Source organism: Vespa crabro, chromosome 15, assembly GCF_910589235.1.
Source record: "Vespa crabro chromosome 15, iyVesCrab1.2, whole genome shotgun sequence".
NCBI lineage: Eukaryota > Metazoa > Arthropoda > Insecta > Hymenoptera > Vespidae > Vespa > Vespa crabro.
Genome location: NC_060969.1, coordinates 4538956 through 4554995, shown reverse-complemented (window position 1 = coordinate 4554995; position 16040 = coordinate 4538956). Strand labels below are relative to the sequence as shown.

General features: G+C 37.9%; 1 long non-coding RNA gene across 2 annotated transcripts in view; it reads right to left on the bottom strand.

The window, feature by feature from the left end:
- Positions 1 to 16040, bottom strand: part of LOC124429548 — a 241384-nt gene that overhangs the window by 224363 nt on the left and 981 nt on the right. The window lies entirely within an intron of this gene.

The following is a 16040-nucleotide window of genomic DNA, read 5'->3' as shown; positions in this document are numbered from 1 at the left end:
TCTTCTTCTTCTTTTTCTTTTCATCTTCTTCATTTTTTTCTCTTTTCGACGTTCACTGTTTTCGAGAAATAAATATCCATGTTCTTCCCACGGGAAGAAAAAAGAGGATCCCTGAAACGTTCGAGGGAGGACCATCGATAAGGTCGTTCCTGCATAATCGAGAGAGTAAGAGAAAGAGATATAGAGAGTGTGTGGCAGAGGGAGGCGGGAGAATCTGGGAAACAAAAGGGCGCTCTTGTCGTTGGCCCAAACGACGAGGAGAACGACGCGAAAAAGGAAAAATTTCAACAGGGGAATGTTGTTCGCCCCGTGGAGTTTGTCACCGTGGAACGTTACATTATACCATTAAGTGGGCGCCTGAAATAGAAGCGGTGCCCAACTTCATTTTTACGTGGCACATTTGCCACGGGGGGATCCCTAAAGGTCTTTCGTGATTTACAATTGAATCGTTTACCACCACCACCACCACCACCACCACCACCATCACCACCATCACCAGCATCATCACCATCAGCACCATTACCAACGACGCTTTAAAGAATCTTCCCTTTCGGATTGATATCATCGTGTCACTCAAAATCAATAAACCTTTAAAGAGAACGAGAAAGAGATCGGGGACATAAGTACGATTAAGAGAGGAATTTTTTCGTAATTCCAAACGATTACATATTCGACGAATTTGTCCGATCGATGGGGAACGTCGCTGTTAGCTGGCCCCGTGTACGTTCCACCGATCGTGAATTATAATTTGTAATTTCGACGAGCCGGCCGCTCGCGGTACATTCATGATTTTCTCAGAAGGGACGACGCGCGACATCGAGGCGACTTGCATTCCAAGCAAAGAAAAACGTTCTACATACTTAAGGTAATCTGACCTTATAAGCGTAAACTACCATACCAGTCCGCGAGAGTAGTTAGATACTCAGGATACTTGTCGTCTTTCCGTCTCTCCTTGCGAGAGACGTCTTCCACCGTGGTGGAACAACTCTTGAGTCTCTTGTTAGAACCCTCTCCCTTCTTGCTATAAATTCTCGGTAAAACGTATCGCCAATCTTTCTACTTTGAAAATCAGGACGTTTATTCTCTTTCCAATTTTGTCCGAAAAAGAGAAAGAAAAGAAAAGGAAAGGAAAGGAAAGGAAAGGAAAGGAAAGGAAAGGAAAGGAAAGGAAAAAGGAGAAGAGGAAGAAGAAGAAAAAGAAAAGAAAGACGAGTCGAGTCTAATCAATCGCATTCGATAAGTCAAATGAGATTCCTTCATCGTCGTTAGAATAAAATTTTCAACCACATTACCGATTCAAAATCTTTTCTTATCGCGATGAAATTAGCTCGAAGAGATGTATTATACGAAAGAAAAGAAAAGGAGAAAAAAGAAAAAAATAAGTGGAGAGGAGGGCGAACGGGAGGAGAAAAAAAGGTTCTCCTAAAGAGGTAGATTAAAAGAATGACGAAGGTGGTCGCGTGGGTCTCGGACGCGACTTAACAGTCGGCGTTCCTCGCGTCGATTCCAGAGTAGCTCAGCTTACCAACAGTGGCCTATAAGCCGAAGGAAGAAAGAGAGAGAGAGAGAGAGAGAGAGAGAGAGAGAGAGAGAGAGAGAGAGAGAGAGAGAGAGAGAGAGAGAGAGAGAGAGAGAGAGAGAGAGAGAGAGGAACACGTACGAAAGCTCTAAAGACCGGCGCGGCGAACTCGACGATACTTAAATCACTCCGGTCACTCAGCCTCGCGGCTCAGATTGATGTAAGGCCGTGTTTTACATTCAATTCAATTGGGCAAAAAACTGCTATCCTGTTGGCGGGCCGGCGAGCGATGCGAGAGCGGCGCATTGTCCTTCCGTCCTGCCGCCTTCGACGTGCACACGCTCTCCCCCCCCCCCCTCACCCCACCGAGAGCCCTTTCCATACCACCCATCTCTCTCTCTCTCTCTCTTGCTTTCTTGCTTTGATCCTTTTAAAAAGAGAAGTTCTCTTGGATCTCAAATCCTTTTCCAACTTTCTTCTTTTCCATTCTCTCGCGGCTCTCATGCCACCCCCGGACTCTTCTCGTCTCGTTAGAGGATCAGTCGTTGTTGTTATTGTCCACCAGTTCGTCCTCCCTTACGCAAAATTGTCATTATCTATCACCGCGCGAACGAGACTCAAAGGCGAACGAACAGGAGGATATCTCAGCCGCCGCCACCCCCGCTGCCACCGCCTGGCTACTGAAACTTTAAAACGTGAGATGTCCGACTGGCTTCTCTCGATGGGAAAGATATTTATGGGTTACTTCCACAGATTGTACTACTGTTTAAATTGTGGGAACCGGTCAGTTCAAATCTCTTCGTCATTATTTCTCGAACAATTGCAATTATTCAATATCGAAAAGCCTTATTACATTCTAAATATATAAATCTCTTGTGATATTTCGTTTAAATTATAATGACAATTTGTAAATTATCGAATTTTTAACTATGATGTTCTAGATTCGACGTTAAGAAAAAAAATGTTTGTACGTATAGTCTTTTACTAACATTCATGGTACGATGCCAGTTTCTATCGGAAATCGAATCTACATAGGAGATATTATTCTTGACGACGTCGTTATTCGGTATGCGAGAGTTTCACGATGCCGCTGCTTTTGACGTAAATCGCGAGGAGCGCCAGTCACGTTTCTGCTTTATTCCGTCGTCGTCCTGTTCCTGGCAAAGGACGTGCAAACATCCGTGGATCGTCGGTAACGATATATGATCCTCTTACAGCTAGATCAACTTTCAATCTTTCTTATAGATATAAGTAGTACTTTTGTTTCTTTTCATTTTCCTTTTCCTTGTGTCAAAAAATGATTATTTTCATTCCATCTCTTTGATAAAAATTCATTTCTTTCTTTGATATATCGAAAGGGATAAACGAAGGGACAATATTTGGTGTACACAACGAATAATAACATTATCGATCTATTTCGAGAAATTATATTAGGTGACTTTGGACTAAAAAGAAAAAACAAAAAAAAAAAAAAAAGAAAAAAAAATTGTTCATTAATATTATTAACAATAGAGACGTTCATTCGTAGAAAAAAATTGCACTGTGCAATATTAGGTTCGTAAACATATGATACATATCGTTAAATGTGTCAGTCAGTCTCGGCGAACGAGTCCTGAACGATCTACTCGATCGGATCCATCCGTTCGTGAACCCTTCCTTCTTCTTCTTCTTCGTCGTCGTCTTCTTCTTCTTCTTCTTCTTCTTCGTTCGCCGATTGGAAAAGAAGAAAGCAAAAGGATACTAATTAGTGATTCCAAGAATCAAGCCCGTTTCATCCGGACACCGGGGGGGAATCAGCAGCGTGGATCAAAACGAAGGAAAAGGAGTTAGAACTACCGAAGGAGGTGCGAAAGATCGAAAGAAACGTAAGTCATTCGAGAAATTCGTTGAAGAAGTCCGATAAAGTCTCGCCGCGCGGGGCACGCTTCCGAACTCTCGCCATGGATAATTATACCGGGTAATTACGTTTCTAAGATAAAAACGATCGCTCCTATCGAAGAAAATGATCCTTTAACGTTTACGTATATTTAATCACTTTTGCATTATCTAGATCTAAGATCTTGATAAATTTGATTAATTCCATTTAAATATTATCTATACATACTTTATACAGGCAATTGAATTTAATGATCACAATTAATTTGTTAATAATAATAATAATAATAATAATAATAATAATAATAATAATAGTAATAATAATAATAATAACCGTGAAAATCGATGGCGAAGTGACGCGAATAGAAAAAGAAAAAAGAAGAAGAAGAAGAAGAAAGTATAAAAAAAAAAGGAAAGACCGACATTTAAGAACGATTGACTTTTCGATACGTCGCATTGAAATGTTTCGACAAATAATTGGAATTGAAATAAATATATGAGAAATCTTCGGCAGAAGCGTCGGATCCGTCTCGAGGGTTTACCCTATGAAGGATTCGGTGTTGTCGTTCCTAGCGTGGACACCAATTTTAAGGCTCCGAACGAGCGGCATGGAAATAAAACAAGGTGGACACTAATTAGCGATTCCAAGAACCGAGAACACGAACCGTACTACACAGGCAAGAAGATCTCTCTCACTCTCTCTCTCTCTCTCTCACTCTCTCTCTCCCTCTCTCTCTCTCTCTCTCTCCTCGGTTTCATGGGCCTATAATACGCCGCGTGTTGTTGGATACAGCTGGTCGGAGGATGAGAGGTATAAGATGCATCGAAAGGACAAAAGGTCGAGACGAAGAGGGGAAGAGAAAAAATCCGAAACATTCGAACCAGCTACGAGTGTCAACTCACGGAATGCATTACCCTTGACCCTTTCCCTACCCCTCCCCCCTGCCATTCTGGTCCTAACCTGTCATCGTAAGAATTTTTATCCTGAATTCTTAATCCTCCATTGTTCAAACTCTCTTACGCTCTTTTCTTCTTTCTTTTTTTTTTTTTTTTTTTTTATGTTCTTTTCTTCCTTTTTTTTTTTTCCTTTTCCTTTTATTCCAATCGGCGTTATATATCCGATCAGAATTTTTTTTCTCGTATTTAATGAATCATCGGTGGTTATACTTACAATTATATCAAGGTATATCTGATGGATCGTTAATTCATCGGCAGGTTTTTGCTTTTCGCAAGGACATTCGTAACAAACCTACGAAAAACGTCAATCATCAATCTCCCAACGTCGATCGAGACAGCGCGTGCTTCGATCGGTCCGAAAATAATTTGAGAGGGCGCGTAATAACACATCAATGCCTGTTAACAGACGTAAGCTATATATATATATATATATATATATAGCTATATATATATATATATATATATATATATATATATATATATATATATATATACATGTACTTGTATTATAGAAGGAAGGACGTGATCAGAGGAATTGTGGCCCGACGCGAGGCGAATCGAAATTCCATTGTGAACTCGTCGATCTAATCGAACTGTCACATAAGGTACCTATCGAATTTAACGACTGCTCGATGATGTACCAGCTGCTTTTTGACATCGACAACGCATTTTAAAATTATTCACTTCGTGTGAACCGTACGATCCTGTTAATCCCAATACTTTCTAATTTAGAGATGATTAAGGATCACATGTGAAAAATTATCCATTAACATCTCGATTAATTAAAAATCTCGATACTTTCTAATATCATCAAATATAATCAAAAATTATAACACGTTTCGTAACACGTTAAAGTCTAAATAAGAATCACATCGTCAGATTAGATTAGTTATCACGAAAAATTTATCATGATTCCAAGAAACAAATCGTAATCTCGAGTTACTACCAGATATTTTCTTTTTTATTTTTTATTTTTTTTTTTTGTCTTTCTTTCTTTTTTTTTCTTTTTTTTTTCTTTTAGTCTTTTTAAAATCCAAGTAACATGTCCGCGGATAAGAAATCGATTCGGAACGGTCGACTTAATTAAGCACGAACGAAAGAATTCCGATATAGTGGGCTCTTTCTCTCTCTCTCTCTCTCTCTCAGTCCACTTTGGGAAAGCTACTCTAATCGTGAAAGGAAGAGAACCGCGTGAATTCTTTCGGGTGTAATAGTGTTATCGGACGCAGTTCGTGTAAGACACGATGTGTTTCTGATACTACGACCATGCTACCTGAGCTGGGACCGCAAAAGGGAAGTCCTCGACGAGTCCTCTGAACAACGAGTAAGGACCAATCGGGAGCGTAGGCGGAACTTTCTTTCAATCGAATATAACAATTTTCTCTTACGTCTATAAATTTTTTTTTGTTTTTGTTTTTTTTTTTTTTTTATCGAGTGGACGAAATTAAATCTCTAAGATATCTAATCATAAATCTAATATCATCGAGATAAAAATAAATACTACTCGAATAATATTTTAATACCGTGGACGAATATAAATCCGAACATACATATTATCTATATAATTGAGAGAATATATATTGAACAAAGTATAATTAGAAACATAAACCTAACACCATATTACAGGTGTGTTATTAACTTTGGCGATAGAATTTATAACAAACTCGATATTATCTTTGCTTTTGTATCTGTCTCTGTCTCTCTAGTTATAGATGGTGAAAATAAATTATTAACAACGTTTAAGAGATGAATCGCGATTATTCGTATGGTGATAATAAAGTTGCACTCTCGAAGGGTGCTCTCGTGTAATCGAATAATAGTATACGAGTGTGCGCTTACTCCTAAACGATCTTCTCCTCCTCCTCCTCCTCCTCCTCCTCCTCCTTTTACTCGAGCCGGAACGCAGCGCACTAAATTCGACATAAAAAAAGAACATGGCGGAACTATCGAACTCTGTAGGATGTTGGAGAGCGAGGGCGAAGTCCGGCTAACCACGACGACGACGACGACGACGACTACGACGACGATCGTTTCATTTAATTAAGACTTGTTTTTATTTCTGGTAAACTCGTTCGGGTATTTTAGGAAGCACCCGAAAGCGAAGGCTTACCTTGGTCGAACTCGCTTGGATTAATTTATTGGCTTGCCGAATGCCAACAGGGGATTGTTTCCCTCTATACGCGAGCCGACTTTTTCATCGCGAAAACAAAAACTTTTCTGGATAAAAGAACCGTTATCTATATCCTTTTCCTTTTACCTTTGTGTTTTTAACGATAAGGGATAAAGGACATACATACATACATACAAACATATATACATAGCTATTTCCCATTCAATGACTCTTATCAAAAGAGGTAAATGGTGTACATTATTGAAACCTGGATAGGGACAAGAACAAACTTACGATCTTCAGATATCGATAACACTTTCTGGACAATTCAACAATTGCATTGAACAATTTAATCACCTTCGCTAGCCGATCAAAATGATATTTCACGTATTCGTCATCATATTACTTAGCACCCGAATATATTATGTTACGACGTTAAATAGATTTGATTATAAAATCGATGAATATTTTATATCTTCTAAAAGGTATATATTAAATTTTGTTTCGAAGTTAAATAAAATAAAAATAATTTATTCCGATGATCATCTCTCTTACATGCGTTCTTCACGTTCAACTTTACCATAATTATTATCGCCAATGGAATAGAAAGAGAGGGGTGAAAAAAAAAAAGAAAGAAAAAAGAAAATAAAATGTAGAAAAAAGAAAAAAGGTAGAGGAAAAAAGATGGATAACGTGCGAACGATGGGTAAAAGAAAGGAGAGAAAGAGATAGAGAGAGAGAGAGAGACAGAGAGAGAGAGAGAGAGAGAGAGAGAGAGAAAGAAAGAGAAAGAGAGGAGAGGAGAAGGGAGTCTCGCGGAGAGGGTAGGTCGCAGCATCCCAGGTCCGCCTGATTCTGGGAAACGTGTCCTGCCAGCTTGTTAGGTGTCCCCAACGGTCCTTTAATATATGACTGGCACTCTACCCTTCCTCAAGAAGGAGGATGAGGTTGAGGTTGAGGATGAGGATGAGGATGAGAACTAGGACCACTGGATCCAGTTAGAATGGTGTTGCCTTTACCTGTGTTCGCGTACCAATCCGCTCTTGTTTTTTTCGTTGTTTTTTTTTTTTTTCTTTTCCTTTCTTTCCGTATTAATAATAAAATATATTAATACAGAAAGAATAACTTTTTTTTTACTTGTTTTTTTTTTCCTTTTTCTTTTTTTATTTTTTTTTTTTTATTTTTTTCTTCATTATTTCCAAATTTTCTTATACTAATTACGACATGAGAAATAAAAGTATCATTCATATTTAGATTGTAATTTTAGATACTTTCTAATAATTAATCTTGATATGGAGTAAAGTATAACTGATGATTTAGGCAATTATAACAAGCTATGATGCAAAAAAAAAATGAGAGAGGGGGAGTTGGGCAGGTAGAGTGAAAAAGAAAGAAGAAAGGAGAAATCTCAATGGGGTCTTAGGCTTTGATGTTATAACCACGAGGCTAGTTACTGAAGAAAGAAAGCAAAAAAAAAGAAAAAAAAAAAAATATATAAAAAAGAGAGAAAGAGAGAGAGAGAGGGATCGATCGATCATCGGTTGGAATCAATCGACTGTAAGAGAGAAAGCGAGATACACATATGATCCTGACGATATCTAGTCATAACACCATTGTTTCAATGACCTGCTGCTCCGCCCAGTAGGTGGCACCACCCTTCACATATTAATGAGCCAACCAGTTTCGAAGATCATCAAGGCTTACCAGAAAAGATGAGGTGTTGAGAAGGCCGGACCTTTTAACGTCTCTCGCACGCCGCTCTTATCTCGCACGAAGGCCCACGTGCATTTGCATGAAACGCGCATTAGCGCGAGAAAGAGAGACCGATTATTCACGGGTACCTAACGTTTACATCCTTCCTTATTCTCTACCTCTTTCTCTCTCTCTCTTTCTCTCTCTCTCTCTCTCTCTCTCTCTCTCTCTCTTTCCCTCTCTTTCCCTCTCTCTCTATCTCTTAGTCACTCTTCCTTTCCGATCTCTTTCTCGCATATTTTTTATTATCTTCTAAATATGTTACTTTCTATATGTGGCTCTTTTTTAAATGAAATTGTTTATATTACGTTTGTTCCTTCTTCATTATTCGATGCAAAACTAACTCAAAAGATTTCCATTATTGCACGTTCGTTAATTTTCTATTCATGATTTTCTTAAGGTACAAAGAGAGAACAGTAACCATCGAGGTACTTAACTGTCTTTCTTTAAAAGAGAAGAATAATGATCGAGCGTTCATATATTGTAAATAGTATGAAAGTCTGATAGAAGTATGATAGGATATATATATATATATATATATGTTTGAAGTTTGTACGAACGTAATGACAAACGATAGCGCATATTCTTGCTTATGAAACGTCACGATGAATATTTTACCATTGCATAAAACGAAACGAGAATATCTATCTAATAGTAATTGTTAACTCGTAAAATAATACATTTGAATAATCGAGAAATACGATAGTAAGCCATTAAATTTGCTTTTACCATTGGTTATTGAAGAAAACCAATATAACCCGCCATCGGATATCTATGTGCATATAGAAATTCTAAATAGAAAATTCAATAACGATATTAAACAAGACCATTCACACTTGAGTAGAAAAGAAAAAGAAAGAGAAAAAAGAGAAAATCAAAATGAATTACGAATCAAATGCAAACTCGGCACACATACACATATACATACACACACACATAAATATATATATATATATAGTATGTAGGTATATATAGGGTACGTGTACGTATATACATACATAATATTATATGTGTTAAAGAAACGTGAGACTTCATTGGGATGTCGCAACTCTTTTATTCGTCCTTCTCGAGCGATCATCGAGACGATATATCGATAGTCGAAGTGTGAATGAGGCGCTAACGACCGGTGATTACCAAAGTGCGTACACGTTGCGTGCACCGTTCGCATTGCGTCCTCCGTGTGTACGAGAAGGAGAAGGAAGAAGACGAAGAAGGAGGAGGAGAAGAAGAAAAAAAAAAGGACAAGGAGAAGAATAAGAATAAAAATAAGAAAAAGAAGAGAAGAGAAGGAAAAGGAGAGACGCGAGCACCGAATAATCAGGCTCGTGTAGTCGAGGATGTCCATCAATCGTTGGCCCTTTCCTTAAGGACAGGACCTCCCGCGACGTTTCTCATCTTCTCACCGCTCGACGTGGGGCGTCCTCGGCGCGCGTTAAACGTGCTTCCTAACTGCCGTTCCACGATCGAAAGATCAACGTGGATCATCCGGTATCTCATGATACTCTATTTCTCTCTCTTTCTCTTCCTTTCTACACACACACGCACACACACATACATATATATATATATATATATATATATATATATATATATATATATGTACATATCGAAAGAAAAAGAAAGCAAAAAAAAAAAAAGAATCCAAACATCTACGAGCTTTCGTCAAAATGATTTTTTCTTTGTTTTCAATTTATCGATTCAAGCGTAATGGATTTGCCGTGCGAATAAAACTGCATGCATGCAATCGAAAAGATTCTAATATAATGTATTTAGAGATAAATTAAATTCATTGCTATATCACGTGATCTTGAAAAATGTAAAACAAATTTATCCATTCGTAGATATGCAAATATTAGCTATGTATTTGTATATATAATAGAAAAGATTCCAATAGTATTTAGAAATGAATTAGAATTAATTAAATACTTTGCATGTTATACGTACGACATATTCGATAGAATGAATATATTCGTCCTAATCCAATGTAAAACTTTTTGGTACAAATTCTTTTCTTTTTTTCTTTTTTCTTTTGGAAAGTTAAATCTATGACTATTTAAAATGTAATGGAAATTTATTCATTCGTAGATATGCAGATAGATTATGCAATCGAAAATACTCTAATGGTATTTACAGATAAATTAGAATTAATTATAAATCATTGCTATGTCGTATCATTGTTTAACATATATCATAGAATATTTGTCCTGATCAAAACGAGACATTACGATCGAATTGTTGAAAGGGAAGATCTATGACGTTCAAAATGTAACGCATATCAGGGGGAAAAAAAAAAAACAAAAAAAAAAAAGAAAACAAAAACGTGTCCTATCGGAGGTAGAAATGTCAATTCAAAAATTTTTTTTGGTAGGATGATTTATGCCACGTCAAAATTTGATCGAAGACAATTGTAAAAGTGAAATTACATCGGTCGATAAATCGAGTAGGAGTGTAATACCAAGTACCGAAAGACAATGGACACTTACGGAACGAGAATGCGATAACTTTATATAGAGGATGGGGTTGAAGCGGAAGGAGAGTTAAACAGAGTGAGTGAGTGAGTAAGTGAGTGAGTGAGTGAGTGAGTAAAAGGGAGAAAACGAAAGAGTGCGAGAGAGAAAGAGAGAGAGAGCAAGAGAAAGAGAGGGGAGGCGTGGAAGATCACGACTCACCCATACAAAATCACGAAGACGAGTATATATGGACTGGTAATCAAAGCCATAAATCCGAGGCGTAAGCAAGCTCCTTTCCGATAGAGATTCACCGTTCGATGCTTCTTTATCTCTTTTGCGCTGCTCTCTGTTTTATATATATATATATATATATATATATATACACGTATGTATATGTATACGAATGTGTGCAGTTACCGATCTCCGATTTTCCAGGATGTATCTCTCGCGTCTGTTGGCACTAAACGATCGATTACATCCACTACGATCGCTAATTATCGCCACGGTGAGATATAACGATCGTCGAGGGCGTCTATCGCGATGTAACCACGAAGAGTACCTTCTTTAAATCGTTCGATCGATTCTCGGTTCTCTTCTTATTCTTCTCTTTAGAAATTTCGATCCGCCCCCCAGCTGAAATAACGAATCTGACTACAAAAAGAGAGAGAGAGAGAAAGAGAGAGAGAGAAAGTTGTTCCGTGCGAATAAATCGTTTCATTTCTGATTGTCTACTTTTATTTTTATTTATTAAAGAACTAATCGGTCGTACCAATGCAATGGTCATGTTTCAAAAGTGATTATCTTTGCTTTGATATCTTTGAAAACATCATTTACACTATAATTAAAGACGTATATATATATATATATGTGTGTGTGTGTGTGTGTGTGTGTGTGTGTGTGTGTGTGTGCATGCATGTATGTATGTATATGTATATATTAATCGAAATAATACAAGTAGGTACGGGATAAATTCTATGATGAAAAAATTGAATATGAATATAAAAAAAAGGCCGAGGGAACAATTACATCTTCCTCATTCTCACGATCTCCAAGAGAAAAGATCAAAGCTTCGTTGAAGCTTCGTAAGAACACGGTGCACCTCGGGCGTAGAGGGCGAGAAATCGTCGAAGGTTCCCCTCCGCCGGCTGCTCGATCGAGCGAGGCACGAGGATAAAGAAAAAAAGAATAGGAAGAATAAAAGGAATAAAAGAATAAGAATAAAAATAAGAATAAGAAGAAGAAAAGCATCGGCGCTATATCGACGGTAGGCCCGTGCATCGCGTTCTTTGGGCCGGCGCAGCAGCCAGCCGTAGCGTTCCGCATCGTTGCGAGCGCATCGAGGCCAAGGAGGGCTCAACCCTCCTCCTCCTTCTCCTTTTCTGCCTCCTCCTCCTCCTCCTCTTCCTCCTTCACCTCTTCTCTTCTCTTCTCTTCTCAACGTCCCTTCTTACGGCCTTTCGTTCTCTCCGTTCTTCAGCCACGCGGAATGGGCGTGGTGATGCACGAGCGGCTATCGAAACGCTCTATCGCTAATAAATCTGTACCTCAACTAGAATCTGCCCGGGGCTTACTACTTTGCGTCAATGTAACCCTTTCGTCTCGCTATCCGAATCCAACTTCGGAGTTCTTCGTTTATATTATGAATTGTTACAAGATCGAGATCGATCAAATCTTACCTGCCTATCTTATTATTTTCAACGATATCAACAATGCTATTTTTTATTGTAACAATCTGATAATTTGTCGGAATGAATACCTTCGTTATTTTTCTTTTTTCTTGATTTTTCTCATTTTTTTGTTTCTCCCTTTTTTTCCTGTATTTTTTTCTTTGTTTTTTTTTTCTTCTTTTTTTTTCCTTTTTTTGAAGTAGGATTCATAGGATTAATTTTAATAAGGGACATTGCGGTGCGCTTGAAATTGATCGAATTATATAATTTCTTTTTGCTCTCTTTTCTTTTCATTGTCTTTACCATTTTTTTTCTCTCTTTTTTTTTTTTTTTCTTTCTTTCTCTCTTTTTAAGGCGGTAAAAACTTCACTAGCAATACCACCTGGCGGTAGGAATTAAAAACTCTCCATCTAGGTTTTTTACCGACCGCGATGTTGATAAAACAGTTTTAGCGCGTTTATTTAAAATATTCATATTTAATATAAAAATATAATCATGAAATATATATTAAATCGTTATATTCAATGGGGGTCTAATTTTTTTTTAGCGCAACTATTTTTTTCTAATTAGTCATCGTGCGCGTTATCGATCTATGGAAGGATCATAAGCTATATATTACAGAGTATAGATATTTTTCTAAGGATGTTGATAAATATAAAAATGACAGTAGTTGCCTGCAGGAACGTCGAAGAAGAAGAAGAAGAAGAAGAAGAAAAGACGATGGAGTACGCATCCGGCTCGAGCCAATAAATTTTTCACATGACCTGTACCAATAATGCGAGATAGCGGGAGTAAAAGAGAGGCATCGACGCGATCCTGAAACAACTATACTTATCGAAGATCGTGCCTCGCAGGCTCCGAAGGAGGAAGGCGCGCGTTTTCAGTCTCGCTTCTGTAATTACGATCTTCCTCGTAGTACACACGCGAAACGCGAGCGTGCGCGCACATTCTGGGCCTCCCTTATTCCGCTTTTACTTTCGTATATTATTTTATCAGTGTATTTCGTAAAAGAAAAAAAAGAAAAAGAAAAAAAAAAAAAAGAGACAGAAGAAAAAAACAAATTCTCCGTAAGATCCATGCCAAAAATATTTACGAACTATAGGTGAATATGTAGCCTTTTTTCTTTTTTTCTTTTTGTTTTTACTTCAACGTTCTCGCGTACGAGATTAAAACTGTGCTTTATTTTCTTTTTTCTTTTTTTTTTTTTTTTTTTTTTATTTCTTCGTACATCATAAAAATTTATAATACCGATAGATACGATCGACAGAAAAGATAATATTCGTTATAATTATCGTAATCACTCTCGCGTAACGATAATAATTATTCATCCGAGGTACGAGAATCTCTTTCTCTCTTAAACTTTATCATATACGTCGGGAGAAATCAATATTATTTTGAATATCGATCTCGACGATGTTTTAACACAAAAGTACAAAAGAAAGAAAGAAAAAAAAGAAAAAAAAAAAAAAAAAAAGAAGAAAAAAGAAGAAAAAAAAAGGAAGAGAAGAAAGAAAGAAAGAAAGAAAGAAAGAAAGAAAGAAAGAAAAAAAAGGCTCGATGAAACAACACACGCGACCTAGAGGCTCTCTCTTCTCGTCCACCCCTTGTCCTCCTTTCACGCGTTCTATGTAAAGGGGGTTGCGCGGTGCTCGAGGCAGTTCATACCGGCTGGCAACATAACGTCGATCGTGATAAAAGCATCGGACAATAATAAACAATGCGTGAAACGACAAGTACAGTCCGTAGGTATGGCGGCCATGGCAAGGCATTTCGCGAGAGATGCTATCGTTCATTCGTTCGTACGTTCGTACGTTCGTACGTTCGTACGTAGGTACGTACGTACGTTCGCTCGCGGACTCTGTGTGTCGGTAGCAGGAACACCGGAGCGCAATCAATCATTCGAACCGGATAAAATATAAAATACGGTGCCACGGCCCCGATGTGTTTGCCGTTTTATTTATTTGCACGGTCATGCAAGCTACGCGGAATTAACGTATTTTTTGCACGCGACCACCAGGATACGAGCGAGCGCGCCTCCGAGCTTTATTATCGTCGCTAACATTACGCGAGAAATACGAACGATGAATTTAATGCATCGACGGGGAAGAAAGGGGAGAGGCGAGGTGGAGCACCGTGGCATAGTAAAAAGAAGGGAAGGTAAGTAAGGTGGAACACGGAGTGGAAGAGATTGGGTAGGTGAAATTCGCAAACGATCGAGATAAAATATAAGTCGCTTCTAAATTCTCTATCGACGTACGTAGTAAATGTAAGAGTATCTATTAGTATTATAATTTTAAAATGTAATAATATGGTATAGTACATTTATGGTATATTATGTGTCACAGATTTATATATTATTATTCGAAAGTAATTAAATAATATCTCGATCGAGACAATATCGTGCTCGTTCTCATCCTTTTCTCACCTTCTTTTTAATGCATAAAAAAAGAACCAGAGTAAATCCCTACAGTCCTGTATCGAGTCCATAAAGTAGCCACCGAAAAGTCGAGACCGGTGATGGATGGTACGCAGGTTCGTATCTTGTATCGCGGTATCGCCTTGACCGCTTGTGCTTATTAAACTGTTCGGTATTTCTCGTCGACGTGCAACAAGGCAGAGTTGCTTGTTTGCTTGGCTTGCTTGGTTGTTCGGTTGCTTACTTGCTTGGTTGCGCGAGGAAGATGATGCGGAAGGAGAAAGAAGAAGAAGAAGAAAAAGAAGAAAAAGATAAAGATGATGAAGACGAAGAAGAAAATGAAGAAGATGAAGAGAAAGGGGAAAAGTAGAAGAAGATGAAGAAGAAGTGGGACGAGACAGCGACGACGAAGAAGATCGATGCACCGCTCCCAGCTACCTTCGAAACTTTTAATAAGTGTCATCGACTACCGAGGTAGCCGTGGACGCATCGTTATAAATCGCTACCGTTTCTTTTACCTCGAGATTCCCTTCCTTTTTTTTATTTATTTACTTTCTTTTTTACTCCCCCCTTTTCCTCCAACCCAACGCATCCGAACAATTTTTTTCATTCGGAACTTCCCACCATTTTTTCCCCTTCCTCTCTCTCTCTCTATCTCTCTCTCTATCGCTTCGGCAATCGTGCTCCCTTTTCCTACCACTCATTTTTTTTTATTCGAACCATCGTAATAATCGATATAACGATTCGACGATATATAACGAACAACGATGAAAATTGTGAAAAGATCTAAGACGTTGGAATTTCTCTTGTTGTTGAAAGGATTTCTAACGAACACCCGGTACAAGGAAAAAAGGGATGCTGAGAAACAAGACGCTCTTCTTCTGCTCTTAGAACGGCAACGGATCGCTACGTTATTATTTTCGCCAGTTATCGAATTAGATGTTGGCTTAACGGGTACGTACAAGGTACTCCCTATATACCCATGGCATAGGCGTATATACTATATTTACTTTATAAGAGTTTGTGTGTGCCCCAGAGGCCAGATTGCGAAAGATATATGTATATAATATAAATATATATATATGTATATATACACACATATATACTCATATGTATTATATATATATGTATATATATATATTGATGGTATATTACAAAATACTTTTTACCAACAAGATTTTTTATCGACCTTATCATATGATAACTTATCATATGATGAACTTTACTTTTCGATGAGCAACCACAGATGGCGCGGTTAATTAATTCCATAGATTTCGATTATCGAAAATGTCAT